The sequence below is a fragment of the Cupressus sempervirens genome, chromosome 3, assembly GCF_028749045.1.
Source record: "Cupressus sempervirens isolate cs-2001-9-10 chromosome 3, ASM2874904v1, whole genome shotgun sequence".
NCBI classification, from domain to species: Eukaryota; Viridiplantae; Streptophyta; class Pinopsida; order Cupressales; family Cupressaceae; genus Cupressus; species Cupressus sempervirens.
Genome location: NC_143120.1, coordinates 1,013,303,581 through 1,013,319,229, shown reverse-complemented (window position 1 = coordinate 1,013,319,229; position 15,649 = coordinate 1,013,303,581). Strand labels below are relative to the sequence as shown.

Genomic DNA, 15,649 nt, shown 5'->3' with positions numbered 1-15,649 from the left:
ACTATGTAGACACTCTTCTTTTTTATCTTACTTTGGATGTAGTCTTCCATGTTCGATTGATCAACTCTTTAGGCTTTTGTGTTTTATGCCATCTGTATCATTGAATTCAGCTATTTGCCTTTATGTGCCTCCTAATTCGAGTAATGTCTTCTAAGAGCACTCATGCAAATTACAATCTTCTCTACCTGGTTAGGTTCTATTTTAGTGGAGATTCTTTAGATCAATAGTAACTGTTGATAGAGCTTTGTAGCTTCTAAATTTTTAGTTCTGTCTAAGTTTATCTTATGGGGGCTGTTAGAGTAATAAAGCATTTTATTATTAATTAAATCATATTTATTTAATTATTAAGTCTCTTATTATCTCTAGTTTACTTAAGCTAAACTTTGGGCATATAATAATTAATTCAATTATTAGTTATAATCATGTAAACTAGGTTAGTTACCTGTTAGGGTTTTGATCTCCTTTATAAGGATGATCTCTCTTTATAATTATTACATTGATTTACTTTTGATTATAGCAATCTTTCTCTTTTCTCATCAAAAAATTCTCATCTATGGATCTGTGAGTTCCAGCCTCCATAGGTTTTGCTCCTTTCTTTTCGTGATAGGTGTTTGCATACAGGTGATTCTTGGGAGCTGTGGGGTTGATCTTTCATCAACTTCAACACTTTCAATAAACTAACCACTTCCTCTTGCAATAACATGTTTGATCCTGACATCCCATTGTTTAGGCCAATCTTTTATTTTATGATCTCTTATGTTTAAGAGATAATCAAAACCACACTCATGGTGTAGTTAAGGGGACTAGATGGAATGCCCTCCAAAATACTTCCTCCATTGTCTATAATCTAAGTATATTTTAGTCAATTTAACCTCACCATAAAAAAAAATTAAAAATAAAAGCTTACTGTTAAGAGCCACAATGCAAATTTATAGTGACTGGAAACCATCCACTTAACTAATTTTTGAACTTTGATTAACTTTCTATGCAACATTGTTAAAGGTTTATCAAAAACTCATTAACTAACAAGGTTGTAACCTAGGTTTTGAAAGATTGTTGTACTTTGCAAAAATATACAAAACTACAAACAACTTCTTTTAACTTCTAAAATGGGTACAAAAGACAAATTTCAAACAAAAACACCATACAAAGTTAATTTGTCCCAATACAATAGAAACCTAAGCTTATCATGAATCAAAATTTACCATATATAGTTGAAACCAAAAGATTCCACAAGATTTTTCTGTTCTTGTCCTCCTTTCCTAGATTTTTCAAAAATTTCAACAGAAAACTCTATTGCTTATTTTTTTCATAAATTTATCCACAGCTTCACAAATAATCAAATTGTATTGCTCCATGATAAAATTTATAGATTCTCACAAAAAAATTATTGCTTGTCTTGTATTTTTAACTCTCTTGCTTAAAGAAAGTTGTCCCTTGTAATATGTTTTTTTATCTTTCCCCAAAAATCAAAAGATTCAACAAGATTTATGGTTTTGCAGTCACTTGCTAAATTTTCCAAATATATCATCAGAATAAGTAGATTTAACTAGAATTGATAGACATTGCAAAAAATATATCCTAGTCATTCAATTTAGATGTCAAAGCTACAAATATCCATGTTGAGTCTTTTCCTAGTGACAGATGCATAAACTCTTAGCATATATTAACTCATGCATAAAAATAACACGTTCATTTTCAAGTGTTGAAAGTGTAGAAGACCTCCTACAAATTATGAGTCACACAAGGTGGGATGTGACATACTCAAATCCCCATTTCAACCTAAATGCATACCCATCCCATCATACTTAATTCCAATGCCAAATCTTTATAACCAAACTACTACAATAGTCCAAGTAGAAATACAAAAATCTAGGTGCCCATTTGCAATAGACCCATGGCGTGCGAACTTCATAACACATCTTCATCAACCAATATATATTGTTGTTCAATCATGTAACTAAATAATCTAAAATAACCCTATCTCTTCACTATTTACTATTCATAATATGAATGCACTTATTATCAACTATCATTCGATTCGATCCACTTCACTTTTAATAAACTCTTAGGGCATGTTTGATAGTGAGAATTGGACTGAAATATGCATTTGTAAATGTCTAAAATTTTGAATCCTCCATTAGGGTGTGCCAAATCGGAATTGAGAATAGGAACATGTATTCTATTTTGGCCCCAAAATGAGCATTTTCTATTCCACCTAAATAGGTGTTAATGGAATTGCAATTCCTACTCCAATTTTGAATATTTCATATTTGATGAAAATCTCAAGTCCAAACCCATAAGTATAGCCAACAAGAGTCCTACAGTAGTAGAAATTAGGAAAATGACATTTCTTCACCATTGTAGAGCCACACCGATTTAGCCAATTTTCAACAGACATTATAATCAACCATTACAAGAAGGCAACAAGATGTGTGACTAAATGAAGAAAATACATGCAAACTCCCATGACCACCATGAATGAATCTTCATGCTCTATCGATAAAGAGATATTGGCACCACTAGTTAGCTTCCCAATTTGAATTTGTACTACGAAGAAATGAGAATCAATGAAGAAATCCCAAAGACAAGGTGTCTCTAGCGCCTAGATCATGATGGTTGAAACACGGTTATACTAAGGAAAATTTAAGAAACATGTATTCGAGTTATATGAAATATAGAGAAAACACATGAGACTTCCCTATCACTACAGTCAATGAGATCATAAGCACTTGAATGGTTTGTCTTATTGAAGGTCACAACTAAGGATCAAGATGCAAGCATGCTAAACCCAAAGTCAAAATCCTTTGTATCTCCTCTCCATCATAATCATGCCCTTCCAATTTGGGATCCACACACTGCAAAACCCTATCCTTACCATGCAGTCCTCAAGTTGGGCATTAAATTCCTCATTGAGCATCAAATTGCTTTGGTTCACATCTCGATGAATGACCCTTTGCTCCCATTCTTCATGTAGATACAACAAAACAGAAGCTAGGCTACACAAAATCCTCTAACGTTGTAGCCTTACCAAAGCCACTCCTTCTACAAACCTCCTCATAGCCTTGCCTATATCTTTACACCCCCACACAAAAGGGCACTAGAAATTGTGCTTGTTGATGAAATTGGTGTTATCTACAAGGCTCATAATCTCGCTCTCATCTACCAAATCTATACTTCTTTAGTTTATCAACATTGTTCTTCTCTTATTCAAATTCCAATTTCAATTTTGTCTAACTAAATAGACAATAGGAATACGTACTCCCATTTTCTATTCTAGAATAAAAAATTCCTATTTTCTATAATGGTGGTCAAACATGCTCTTTACATATATTAACCAATGCATAAAAATAACAAGATCATTTTAAAGAGGTACGTGAATAAAGGAATCCAAGCTAGAAGGTGAAACTCAACATGCATATTCAATTTATAATAAAAGTGTCCCAAGTAGCAACAACCCATATAATGTTATTTGGGGTTGGCTTTTATTCTTACCGCTTCTGCAGTGGCTATAGCCAGACTATAGTTAAGCAAGGGAACCACCTAGGGAGTCAAGTTAACAAGACAAATAGGGGACTTGTTAGGATAGAAGAGGCCATAGTGTTTCTCCATCTCGTCCACTCCCTTTAGGTCCTCGTTGAACAAAGCAAAGATGAATGTTTCGATGCTCTAAGTTCCCAGTCTCTTTGGAGTCCCTACAATGGAGGCCTTCACGCCAGTCCCATACGATGGCCAACTACTTTCAATGACCACAATTAGAATATCTGAATATCCCATGCCCTCCATGGCATAATACATGATGTCAACCATGGCGACAAACAAACTCATGTAGCTGGGATAATACATGATTGTCCAAGTTGTACAAGTCTCTGTTGTTGTCATAGGTGAAATACGTGTAACTACAGAATAGACTTCATCTCGCTCTACACTTTACCGCCGAAACTCCCCTTTGTCGAATTCAGAGGTGCAAATTCCTCAATTATGTCTGTGAGAGCATGTGTCGTCAACACCTTTATTTTGCCCTGCAGAGTCGTATTTCCCAACGCATTCTGGATGTTGTTCATCACGCCCACCAAATACTGGCCCTTGTTAGTCTCTCCCAACACCTCATTTCCCACTGCAATGTATTTGATATTGATAGCAGGGTAGTTGGTGTTTATGTTCTCTTCCACCCACTTATTTTCTTTGTTCTGGTTAACTCGATCCTGGAATTGGCAAAGGCATTAAATATGCTCAGCTCTCATTTTAAAATATTGTATTTCCCAATATTGTTCGCTTTCAACAAATTCAACACTTCTTCCTACGATGGCAAGCTTGATCTTGACATCCCATTATTCACGCTAATCTTCTATCTCTGTGCATGTGTATGCTCAAAAATATGTGTTCAGGGACAGAAATTGAGATTGAATTTAAGGAAACAAGATTAATTCCCATTAATCATGCTACTACTAATTATTTGATTGTACAACACTAAAATGCAGAGAGATTAGAATAAATAAAATTAGTGAAATTACCTCCATGGACGGAGAAGCATAGGATTGAAATGCACGAAATCAGGATAACGTTCATCTGCCCTATTTTGGACCCCATTTGTAGATACAAGGAAAGGTGATACAAGGAATACATGGCAAGGAAGGGCCTTTATGAGGAGGTTGATGATGACTATCACCTCTACCAGGGAGACTTTCAGGGTTAGCGTGTTTCACAAATAATAAAAGTAAATAATACATAAAAAGAAAGTAAATAATAAGAAATACCTTTTTTTAATCCTGCACTTACATTTGGTTTCAATCCAAACAAAATGCATGCAATATTTTTCAATAGATCATAAGTACTTAAATAGAACATAGAATCAGTCAATCATTATCATAATTAAATGATACACATAAGAAGACCTGCTTAAACATTACATCACCATTCATAGTTCATATTCCTAGAATCATTATGATCAATTCCTATCGGGAACTAATCAATCAATAAGACCTGCAAGTATAAATTGGTTAGAAAGGCATTGTACAAATAACCACACCCCACTTTTTGCATAGTGCCGCACCCACCCTATTCATCAATTTCAATATAAATGAGGAGGGTTAATGTTTTAGAAAAGCTAGGCATGAATAAGACAGGATAGATAGCAGTTTTGTCGGGGTAGAAGAGGCCCAACTCCTACCCATTTATTCTGCGGTTCTCATTGACAACAAAGTATATGAAAGTCTTGATGGTCCTCATAGGCCTTTTGGGTGTCCCTTCCTTTGTCAAGACATGCTTGATTAGATTGTTCATGGTTCAAGAATTCTCAATAGTAGTTACAACACCGTTGCCCGCGGAGGGCCTGTTGAGATAATGGGTGTTGCACACATTGCATAATATTGTTATATTGTATTATTTTATTTTATTATGTAATGTTGTACCTAAATGGACATGCAACATGTAAAGATTTTCATGGGATATACTTGATGAGTTGTATTGTAACGTTGTGATAATATTTCATGTAATTATTTAATATTGGAGAAAATAATTAAATGCCAATATTAAATGTAGGGTCAATGGGTTAAGTAGCACATGGTTTATGCAATACCAGTTGGTAGTTTTGTGGGACTTGCTACTATATAAGCAGCCACAAGGGTAGTTGTTGGTGAGTGAGAAAGGAAAGAGTCGAGTGGGACAAGGCTTGACGGGTTAGCCAACGGAGCATTTGTGAAAGTTGGAAGCATGGCATGGGATGTGTGGATTCATGTTTATTCATATGGATTTCTTGGTGGTGGCTATGGCTTTGAAGGCTTCCATGGTTGTATTGCAATGATATTTTTTACTGAATAATATATGGTGATGGATGCTTTTGGAGGCTAGATTTTTTCCTTAATGAGGGTTTCCTAGGGTACATCTTGTGTCACAATTTTGTGGATATCTTGTCTATTCTCTTGCATATGGATTTTATTTCTGTGTTTATTTTAGATCTATTATGGGTTATGTGAAAATGGTTATATTCTTTATTACAAGTTTCCTTACAAGTGGTATCAAAGCTATGGTTTTGTTGTCGTAACCCTAGATTGAATCCATAGGAATGCGTGAGAGGATAAAAGAGAGGGCAAAATATATGAGTTTTTATTGCAGATTTGAGGGTTTTAGATTTGTTGTTATGATGGGATATTGTTAAAAGATTTTGGGTATGTGAAATTGTTGGTCAAAAGAATTTTTTGGATGTTTCACTTAAATGAGGGTTTTAGGGGAAGCTTGCAAAAATGACCTCCCGGGTAAAAATAGACCTCACCATTAGATCCAAGTCAACATTTTCATAAATTTTGATATATAATATGCCATAGTTTGGCCATGTTTAGAGGAAATGAAAGAGTTTTTTAGTTTCAGCCTGTGATGGCCATCAAATTTAATTCCATGGAATTTTTGTCACAAAAAAAAAAAATCATAGTGAAAATGGTAAAAAGACTATCTTAGTAAAATGGTCATAACTTTCTCTCAGGATATCAAATTTTAGAGTTTTTACAGGTATTGGAAAGTTAATTCAGAGCACTATAACTTGGTGTAGGTTTGGTTCTATGATTTTGAGATTTTGTCAGGTTTAAGAGCCTGAAAGTCAGATGTAGTTTATTTGGAGCATAGATTAGGGCATAACATGGGCATACTGAGTTGGATTTTAGACTTCAAGTAGTCAACAGAAAGCTCTTGGAGAGCTCTACACATTGGTTCACATTTGGTGTAAGTTTGGCATGATTTATTTGGTGATTTATTAATCTGAACAATTTATGGTATGCATTTTGACTATGTAGTATTGTGAGTTTATGACATTATATGTTTGGAGATTTAAGATTTGATGTCATTGTATACTTAGTTCATATTTTAGATTGGTCGCATGATGATATACTTATCAGTATTTGATTTGGATATTTATGATGACTTTGTTGGGTCTATAAGTTGTGCAGTGTTGTAAGCAGTCTATACTTATAGGTTGCATTTATAGCTTGGTTATGGGTTGTCTTTGCCCATTGATCTTTTATTATTGATTCATATTCAGATTGGTGGCTTGGATTTGGATTGCCTATGCCCTAAGTCACATGATTTGCTGATTTTTTCTCATATAGAAGAGATGAGATGTTGTTACTAGGCACAGTCATGGTGGATGATTGTGGTTGACTATTTTATGCTGACAGGTTGGACACATTGAGAATCAGATACTCAGTTCATGGATGTGATCATAGTGTCATAGATTTTGGCATGACATGATTAGATATACAGGTACATTCTTGATATTCATTGGTTTGGATTCTTCATTTTGGTTATGGTGGTATATGTTCTTGGTTGAGGATCATGGTTATTTTGTTTCTTTTAAGGAGCTCATGATGTGCACTTTGAATTTTTTGATGGTTTGATGCCTTGGTTGATTCTCATAGTTAGAGAATGGATTTTTCATCATGTGTCATGGATAGCTTGGATACACAGTTTAGTGGGAGCTTGTGATAGTGATGGGTTGACAGTGTAGGATTAGTTCCTAGTTTGGTTTGTATCTTCTTGGTTTGGAGATCTTAGTTTCACTTGGTACTGACACTTTGGTTGTGAGTGTAGAGCTAAAGGATCTTGATGTAGGAGATGGATTTTATGATGCCATAGGTGACTTGGTACCATAGTTGAGTGGAAGTTGTTGGCAATGATTTACGTATTGAGTGTTTGCAAATGTTGGAGGTTTTTCTTAGATCTTGTTGTTGCAGAAGCATCTTTAACATTTGCATGGTGCACTTGGTTATCTTCATGGTATGCAGAGATGGTTTTCTTCATGGTGTGTGGAGATGGTTGCATCTTCAAGACTCACAAGGTTCTTGGTAAAGGTGTGATTTATGCTTTCATTTGACATGTTATCCTTGGTGTGGGGTGTAGACACCTAAATTTGATTACACTGCTTTAGTAATCCTATTTAGTTATCTCTAAAGACATCATTAATTAAATTTTTATTTAATTAATCCTTTTCCATCCCTAGTTGATTAATTTAATTAATCATCTATAGTCCTAATTGATAAATCAAATAACCTATTATTTATCAATTAAATCCTATTCTTCTATCTATTTCCAAAAATTCTCATTTATTAAATAAATCTATTTGATAAATAAAATTCTCAAATCCAAAAACCCCTAACCTATCCCTAATCTTCCATTTAGCCTAATCCACCCTATCCACCCATACTAACCAAGCTTAACCACTAACTCACCCAACCTCATTAATGCCATCCACTTGCACATCTCTAACATCTCTAATCTAATCCTAAACCCAAGCCTAATCCACCCCCTAATGTTGTCACATTCCTTAAACAAGTTTAAGACTTTCCTAATCCAAACCAAAGTCTCCCCTCAAAAATTTCAACCACCAAGTCATGAGTGCTCTTACAAACCATAAAAGACTCTTACAAGCCCACTCATGACTCTTACATCCATCTTCCACACTCTTCCCTCTTCCACACTCATTCCTCTTACATATCTCTTACATACTCAACCCCACTCATCATGCCTTTAACCAACCCTTTACCCTACCCTCTCACACTCATCCTCCTTGTGACAAGTTTCACCTTCCCATTGGTGCTAAACAAGCACAATCCATGTGCTCTTCTTTGAGTGCATCCTAGCCCTCCTTAAGCCTTCATCCATCCTTTCATCTAAGCCCTCCATCCCTCTACCCCTTGGCCTATAAATTGAATCTCATCCCAAGCCATTTAATCAACAATCTTTGAGCTAAAGTTACCATGCCCTTTTGAGAGCCAAAAGCCATACCCATACCCTTATAATGCAAAATTGAGAGCTCACAAAGCTATCAATTTGCTATTATCCATCTCCACCATTGAAGCAACTTTGAGCATTTGAGCATACATCCACATCAAAGGACACATCTACAAAATCAAGAAAGCAATGAAGTGCTTCATCCTTTGAGGTTTGCATCTCTTGTTTTCTTTCTTTGTCTAAGCTTATATGGAAATTTAGTTTTAGTTTGTGAATGTTTCTCTTATTGCTAATGTTCTTTGCACACTAAAATCTTGTTCTACATGGGGATGGTTTCATTTTTATGTCATGATATACTCTTGATACACATTTAGAGTTGTGACATGTTATAGTATGTTCACATAGAGCATGTTATCTCTTTTGAGATGAGTGAGATTGTGTTGTCATGTTTATGTTTCTAAGGCCATGGTTGGAACTTTGACATTGATTGTGGTTTAGCTTCTTGGTATTGAGTACACTGGTTATAAGCTAGATACTTCATGATATTGCTATTTTGAATTTAGAGTTGGAATGGATTGATTGGTTACAGATGCTCATGGATACTTAGAGACGGTGGTGATGCTGAGTTCTCTTGAATTAGAGAAGTATTTATTGGGATGGTAGATGGTTTTAGTAGGAAGTCTGAGGGGCAGTCACCTAATATGGACTTGATAGGTAATTGTTCTTAGATGAGTCTTGGTTGAAGACCTGGATATCTTGATGAGCATTCTCATTCCCCACTCTTGGTCTACTCGACGGTTTTTTGCTACTTGAAAGGTATAGCCCATTGTGTCTCTCAGTTGCATTATGTTTTATGCTTGTCTTTCATGGATATGGATCTTGGGCTATGGTACATGAGTTAGTTCTGGAGGGGTTCATTTGAGAGATGGTTTAGTATTTTTTATCTCCATTTGCATATGTTGTAATGTTGGTTGAGTTTGGGAGATGGTTTTATATTGGGCATATTCCTTGTTTTAGGAATGGTTTATGAGTTTGATCTTCTTGTGAGAGGATTACATCCATAATTAATTATATGGTATGGTTTGGGTGTTATTACGACTTCTTCTTGGAGTTTTATGGAGGAGATCATACTTGTACATTTTACATCTAGAGGTGTGTGTAGAAGGATATGATACAGGTTATGATTTGCATGGTTTCTCTGGTCTCGGTTACCTTCTTGGATGTTTGGTTTCACTTACATTGGATTTGAGATTAGTTGGAGATTGTGATCACTAGTTTTTTCTCATGTATGTCATGTGAGAGATGACATGGTTATTTCTTTATCTCTTTCCTCTATTGGTTGTGGAGAGCTTGGGAGACTATTGGAGACTTGATATGAGGATTGTTCTTGCAGGATATCAATTTATGTATTGCGGATGTCCTTGATACTACATGGATTCACTTCTTTGAGATGTTGTGAGTGAATTGGTTATAGATTTGACATTATCTTTTGTAGTGGAAGCTTCTTGGTATATATGTGGTAGGTATTTCTTTTGAGGCTTGTGATTGTAGATTACAGATTGGATATGTTGATGATGTGAGATTCACTTGGTATACCTTTGGAGGTATGGATAGTTGGATGGGTTTGGTACTTGTTATGGGTGCTATTTCAACTATGGATATTTTGACAACTATGGATACATTTTATTACCTTTGGATGAGGTTTTTGTGCTTGGCATTTCAGTTGGTATAGAATTTTATGATCTTCTAATGTGACAGGTTGGGTGGCTTTCTCTTTAGATGGCTTCTATATATGTCCAGTGGTAGTGGCATAATAGTAGGTGAGATCATTCATATTTCATATGCTATAAACTTTGATTTTGTGATAGGTATGAAGATAGAGCACTTGGTCTACTTTGATCCATGATGGTGGATGTGTTTGGAGGGATTGTTCCCTTGTTCATTTATGTGGCTACTGATTGACCCTATGCAATGTATACAACAAGTGGAAAATTTTTGAGATAATGGGTGTTGTACACATTGCATAATATTGTTATATTGTATTATTTTATTTTATTATGTAATGTTGCACCTAGATGGACATGGAACGTGTAAAGATTCCCATGGGATATACTTGATGAGTTGTATTGTAACATTGTGATAATATTTCATGTAATTATTTAATATTGGAGAAAATAATTAAATGCCTAATATTAAATGTGAGGTCAATGGGTTAGGTAGCACATGGTTTATATAATACCACTTGATGGTTTCGTGGGACTTGCTATTATATAAGTAGCCACAAGGGTAGTTGTTGGTAAGTGAGAAAGGAAAGAGTTGAGTAGGACAAGGGTTGACAGGTTAGCCAAGGGAGCATTTGTGAAGGTTGGAAGCATGGCACAGGATGTGTGGATTCATGATTATTCACATGTATTGCTTGGTGGTGGCTATGGTTTTGAAAGCTTCCATGGTTGTATTACAATTATATTTTTTGCTGAAAAATACATGGTTATGGATGCTTTTGGAGGTTGGGTTTTTTCCTCAATGAGGGTTTCCTAGGGTATATCTTGTGTCACAATTTTGTAGATATGTTGTCTATTCTCTTGCATATGAATTTTATTTTAGTGTTTATTTCAAATCTATTATGGGTTATGTGGAAATGATTATATTCTTTATTGCAAGTTTCCTTATAGGGCCATCCTGTTTTAGCAATAACAATTAGTATTCTATGAAATCCCATGGCTCCCATCATAGAATAAATAGAATAAAAAATGGCATTGAACAAGTTCTTGTAGATCAGATCTCCATCTCTCACAACACTAGTTGAGCTCTTAAATAGAGCAAAATTTAAACCAAGGGAACTATTTTCAATATAGCTTTTGTATGGATGGACATTGGCCAAAAAAGGAGAGTCATTCTGGTTGCAAAATTCTAGAAGAGATGTCATCTAATCCTTCATCGTTGCAATGAATGTAACCTTGGATGGAGAGACCTTGTTTGGAGAAAGAGACATGCTAATGATGTCCATTGACACAGCAGTGGACACCTTTATCTTGTTATCCAGACTCACATTGACAAGTGCTTCTTGAATGTTTTTCATGGTAGGAAGAAGATATGGCACATAGCTGTCAGCTATGGGTACTCCCAATACTTTGTTGCCCATGAGAATGTACTTGATATTGGTAGTAGGATAGTAGGGTTTAATAAACTCATTCACCCATTCCATCACTACACTCTTGTTGGAAGACATTTTCGTTAATTTGAAATCAGCAACTCCAATCATTAATTCTATACCAGAGTTTACAAAGGCCTTATTTACACTGGGCTCCTATTTGTAAGTCTTATATTTCCCAATCATGTTCTCCTTGAGCATGCTTACCACCTCCTCTTCTAGTGGAAAATCATCTCCCATCTTTCCATTGACCACTCATATTCTCTCCCCATCTACTCAACCAACATAGGTAATCAGAGCTAGTTTACCAACTATAAGAAAATCCCTGTTATTTATGAAAATTAGTACAAATTGATTATAGCAAAGGAAAACTCAAAAAATGAATTTCCTTGAGAGCAACATCACATAAAGCTAGGAAATTACGACATGCAAGTTTTTATCAGAAGTAAGTTTAACTAAAAAGCACACTTTAGATAACAAATGCAAAATATTTGTTTAGCGCAAGTGAGTTTAACTAAAAAGGTGCACAAATAGATAAATCCATACAAGTAAGTTTAGCCTTCTCATGTTTTCCCTTGCATTTCATTTTTCATGCCCTTTTTTCCCCCTCCTATAATGTTCCTTATCTCTTTTTCTATTCAAAAACAAAACTTTTATAAAAAAAAATTAAAAAATAGGAATCTATTGCCTAGTGGTAGGTAACACAATGCATTCAGTGGTTGATTACAATAAACTAAAACTATGGCAAGTGATTTATCTAAAGATTCTATGAATTTCTCTTCTTTGATCTTTTTGTTTTGTAATAGGAAATGGTTGTATTTCATATATCAGATTCAATGGTTAAGAATTACTTTGGTTCATGGAATTTATTTTGGTGAACATTCAAATTATCTTCCATTATCTTAATAACCATGTTCAGAATAAAATGATGAGAAGAACAACATAAAAATAATTTTATAAAGAAAGGAAATTAATACATCCCATAAAGCTAGCAAATTAAGTGCTCACATAATACAAATTTAAAAACATGCTTATTTGACATAGTGAAGTGAATGAAAAAATTGTATGAAAGTTTTTAATTAAATCAACAAATGTAAATATTAAATTAATATAGAGATATAAAAAAAAGTCAATAATCTCTACTTTAAGACAATTGACTAAAAGGAAGAAATCTAAAGTAGCTATTAGGTTGAAGCTTGATTTCCAAACCACATAAGTGTCATTATTATAATCAGCAAGTTCATATAAAATTCGTAAAGGTTCAGGAGATGATGTTCCTTCTATTTATGTGTACCTAAGTTTTCTTTTAAAATGCATGTAGAAATATTAATTAAGGAAAAAGAATGTATAAGCGAGCGAATGTTCACATTGTAAGTAGGTGAGATTTTATGATCATAAAAATGTTCAAAATAATTTAGAGACAATTCTTATGGGTATTTAAAAGTGTGCATTTACATGAGCTGTAGATAGAGGAATGAAATCTTTTTAGACTTGGTCATTAGAGGAAATAATTTAGTATCTATGTGTGTTGTAATAGTCATGATATCAATTGTTGGTTTAATACCTGAAGTTGTAGATCAATAGACAAGCCCAAGAGACCCCTAAATATAAACTAGAAAGTGACCAAAACATACACAAAGATTAGTGTACCAACCCAAGGGACCTCCAGATATAAAGGAGGAAGTGACCAAAACTTAGATGAAAAATAATGCTCTGGCCGGAGAGAAGCCCCAATATAAAGTGTTAAGTAACCAAAACATAGACAAAAATTAATGTAACAACCTAAGAGATGCCCCAAAACAAGGGGGAAAGTAACCAAAAAATAGACAAAGATTAGTGCACAAGCCAAAGAGACACTCTATTGATGTGTGTTTTATGATCCAAGAGACACCCTCTTGATGCATGTTTGATAGCCCACCAAATAGTAGAACAAAATATTGAGATATATTTTCCACTCTTGAACAAAACACTATGATATCTTATCATTTCTCAATTGGAACAAAAGGAACATCTCAATATAGATTTTAAAGAGCTATTGAAATAACCAAAATCAAAAGGACTAAGTTAAATAAAAAGATAAGGTACCCTTTTAAAATGATTTTATAATCAAGATCACAACATCCTTTAACCAAAACATTATAAGCAAAGACAAATCATCTTGTACTACATCAAACACACTCAAGGAAGAGGGGACAACCATAGATCCCATATCAAACATGAAAGGAACCCCAAAACAAGCCACCCAAAGATGAGAGTAAAGTAGAGAAAAAGGTGGAAGTCCCCTTACTAAAACATACTATTCTATAAAGAAAACCCACCAAGAAAACATCTTGAAAATAGTAACTCCTAAAACAACCCTACCAGATCGACAAGGAAGGAAATCCAATTGCATATGAGCAGAGGAAGGGAACTTGAACATATACACCTAGGCTGAGCCGAGACATCTAGAGAGCACAAGCCAAAACAACAACTCTAGGACTCCCTACCCTGATTGGAACCCCAAAAAGTACTCGAACTGTAGGTCACAGGGCGGAAACCGATGAAAAGCATCCGGAACATAGAATCCCACCCAAGCTCCCTTAGTGAAATTTAATTCTCTACTTTGGAAATTTTCTTATACTCAAGGATAATATAGAGTAAAGTATTGTTTGAGTTCAATTTGAAATATGCATTAGCAAAGCTTCAAGCTTGATGTTATAAGAAACCGTAACTAAGTGTTTGTAAATTACCTCCAAGGATTGAGTAGCAAAGAATCGCGATACAAACAAAATGCACAATCTTTGTTAAATCATATTTTTGGAACACCATGGAAACAATATATAATTTTGCCTCCAAATTATTTTTCCTAAGCCAATGTTCCAAGGTTCTTGCCCGATCATTTTCTTATATATCAAACAATTTTCTTACACAAGAGGGAAAATAAAATAAATTTTACGGGACTAGATTGAATTAGGAGATATTTTCTCCAATAATCAAATTGTGATGTTACTTCAACTGGAAAATCTCATGGAAAAAAATGGAAATATGGGACAGAATGTGAATGACTCACAAGTGGTCAATTCTCAACTGTGACCAATCAAAAGAAAGTATTCTTGCCATTATTTGAAACAATTAGTCTCCAGAATTCATCCAACCTACAATCCTAGATTTTAACCAAAACTTGTGGCGTGGTTTGAATATGACATTTTACTTGACTCCTTTTAATTTAGATTTATAGAACACTATCTGATACGTTTCATGTGGTTTGGAAGCTTTCATGAGCATAACCTTCGAATCACGGACATATAAATAGTATATTTGCTTCGAAGCCATGAAACTTTGTGGGAACCTACGTATGTGAGTATGTGAATCTTTCTAGTCGAAATTAGTTTTCTGATCATTTTTTATCGTATTGCGTCAACAGAAATGGTTAAATCATAAACTATTTTGTGCATGCCTTTGCCATGTCCATACCTGTCCTTTCACCGTGCTATTTAGCTGACATGTCAGCGCCTTTCTTTTCACTAATGTACACATGAGTTTCATGAATCATTGTTACAATAAATTTCTTAGTGTTAAAGCATTTTTTCATTTTTATTACTTATTCTTTAATATTGTCAATTTTATAGATTTCTAAAATTATAATAGTTTAATTTTTAAAAAGTTAGTTTAAATATATATTAAAATATTAAAAAGTATATATATATAAATATAAATTCTAATAAAAGTTGATATCACTTTTGTATTTAATAAAGTTTTTAATTTTTTTATTTTATTAAAATCTATAAATTCTAAAAATTC

At 34.2% G+C, this 15,649-nt stretch overlaps 2 pseudogenes; both read right to left on the bottom strand.

Moving 5' to 3' along the window:
• Positions 1 to 3,543: 3,543 nt before the first annotated feature.
• On the bottom strand, positions 3,544 to 4,572 carry LOC149570183 (glucan endo-1,3-beta-glucosidase-like; annotated as a pseudogene).
• A 486-nt stretch (positions 4,573 to 5,058) lies between these two features.
• On the bottom strand, positions 5,059 to 14,677 carry LOC149570182 (glucan endo-1,3-beta-glucosidase-like; annotated as a pseudogene).
• Between the last annotated feature and the right edge of the window lie 972 nt (positions 14,678 to 15,649).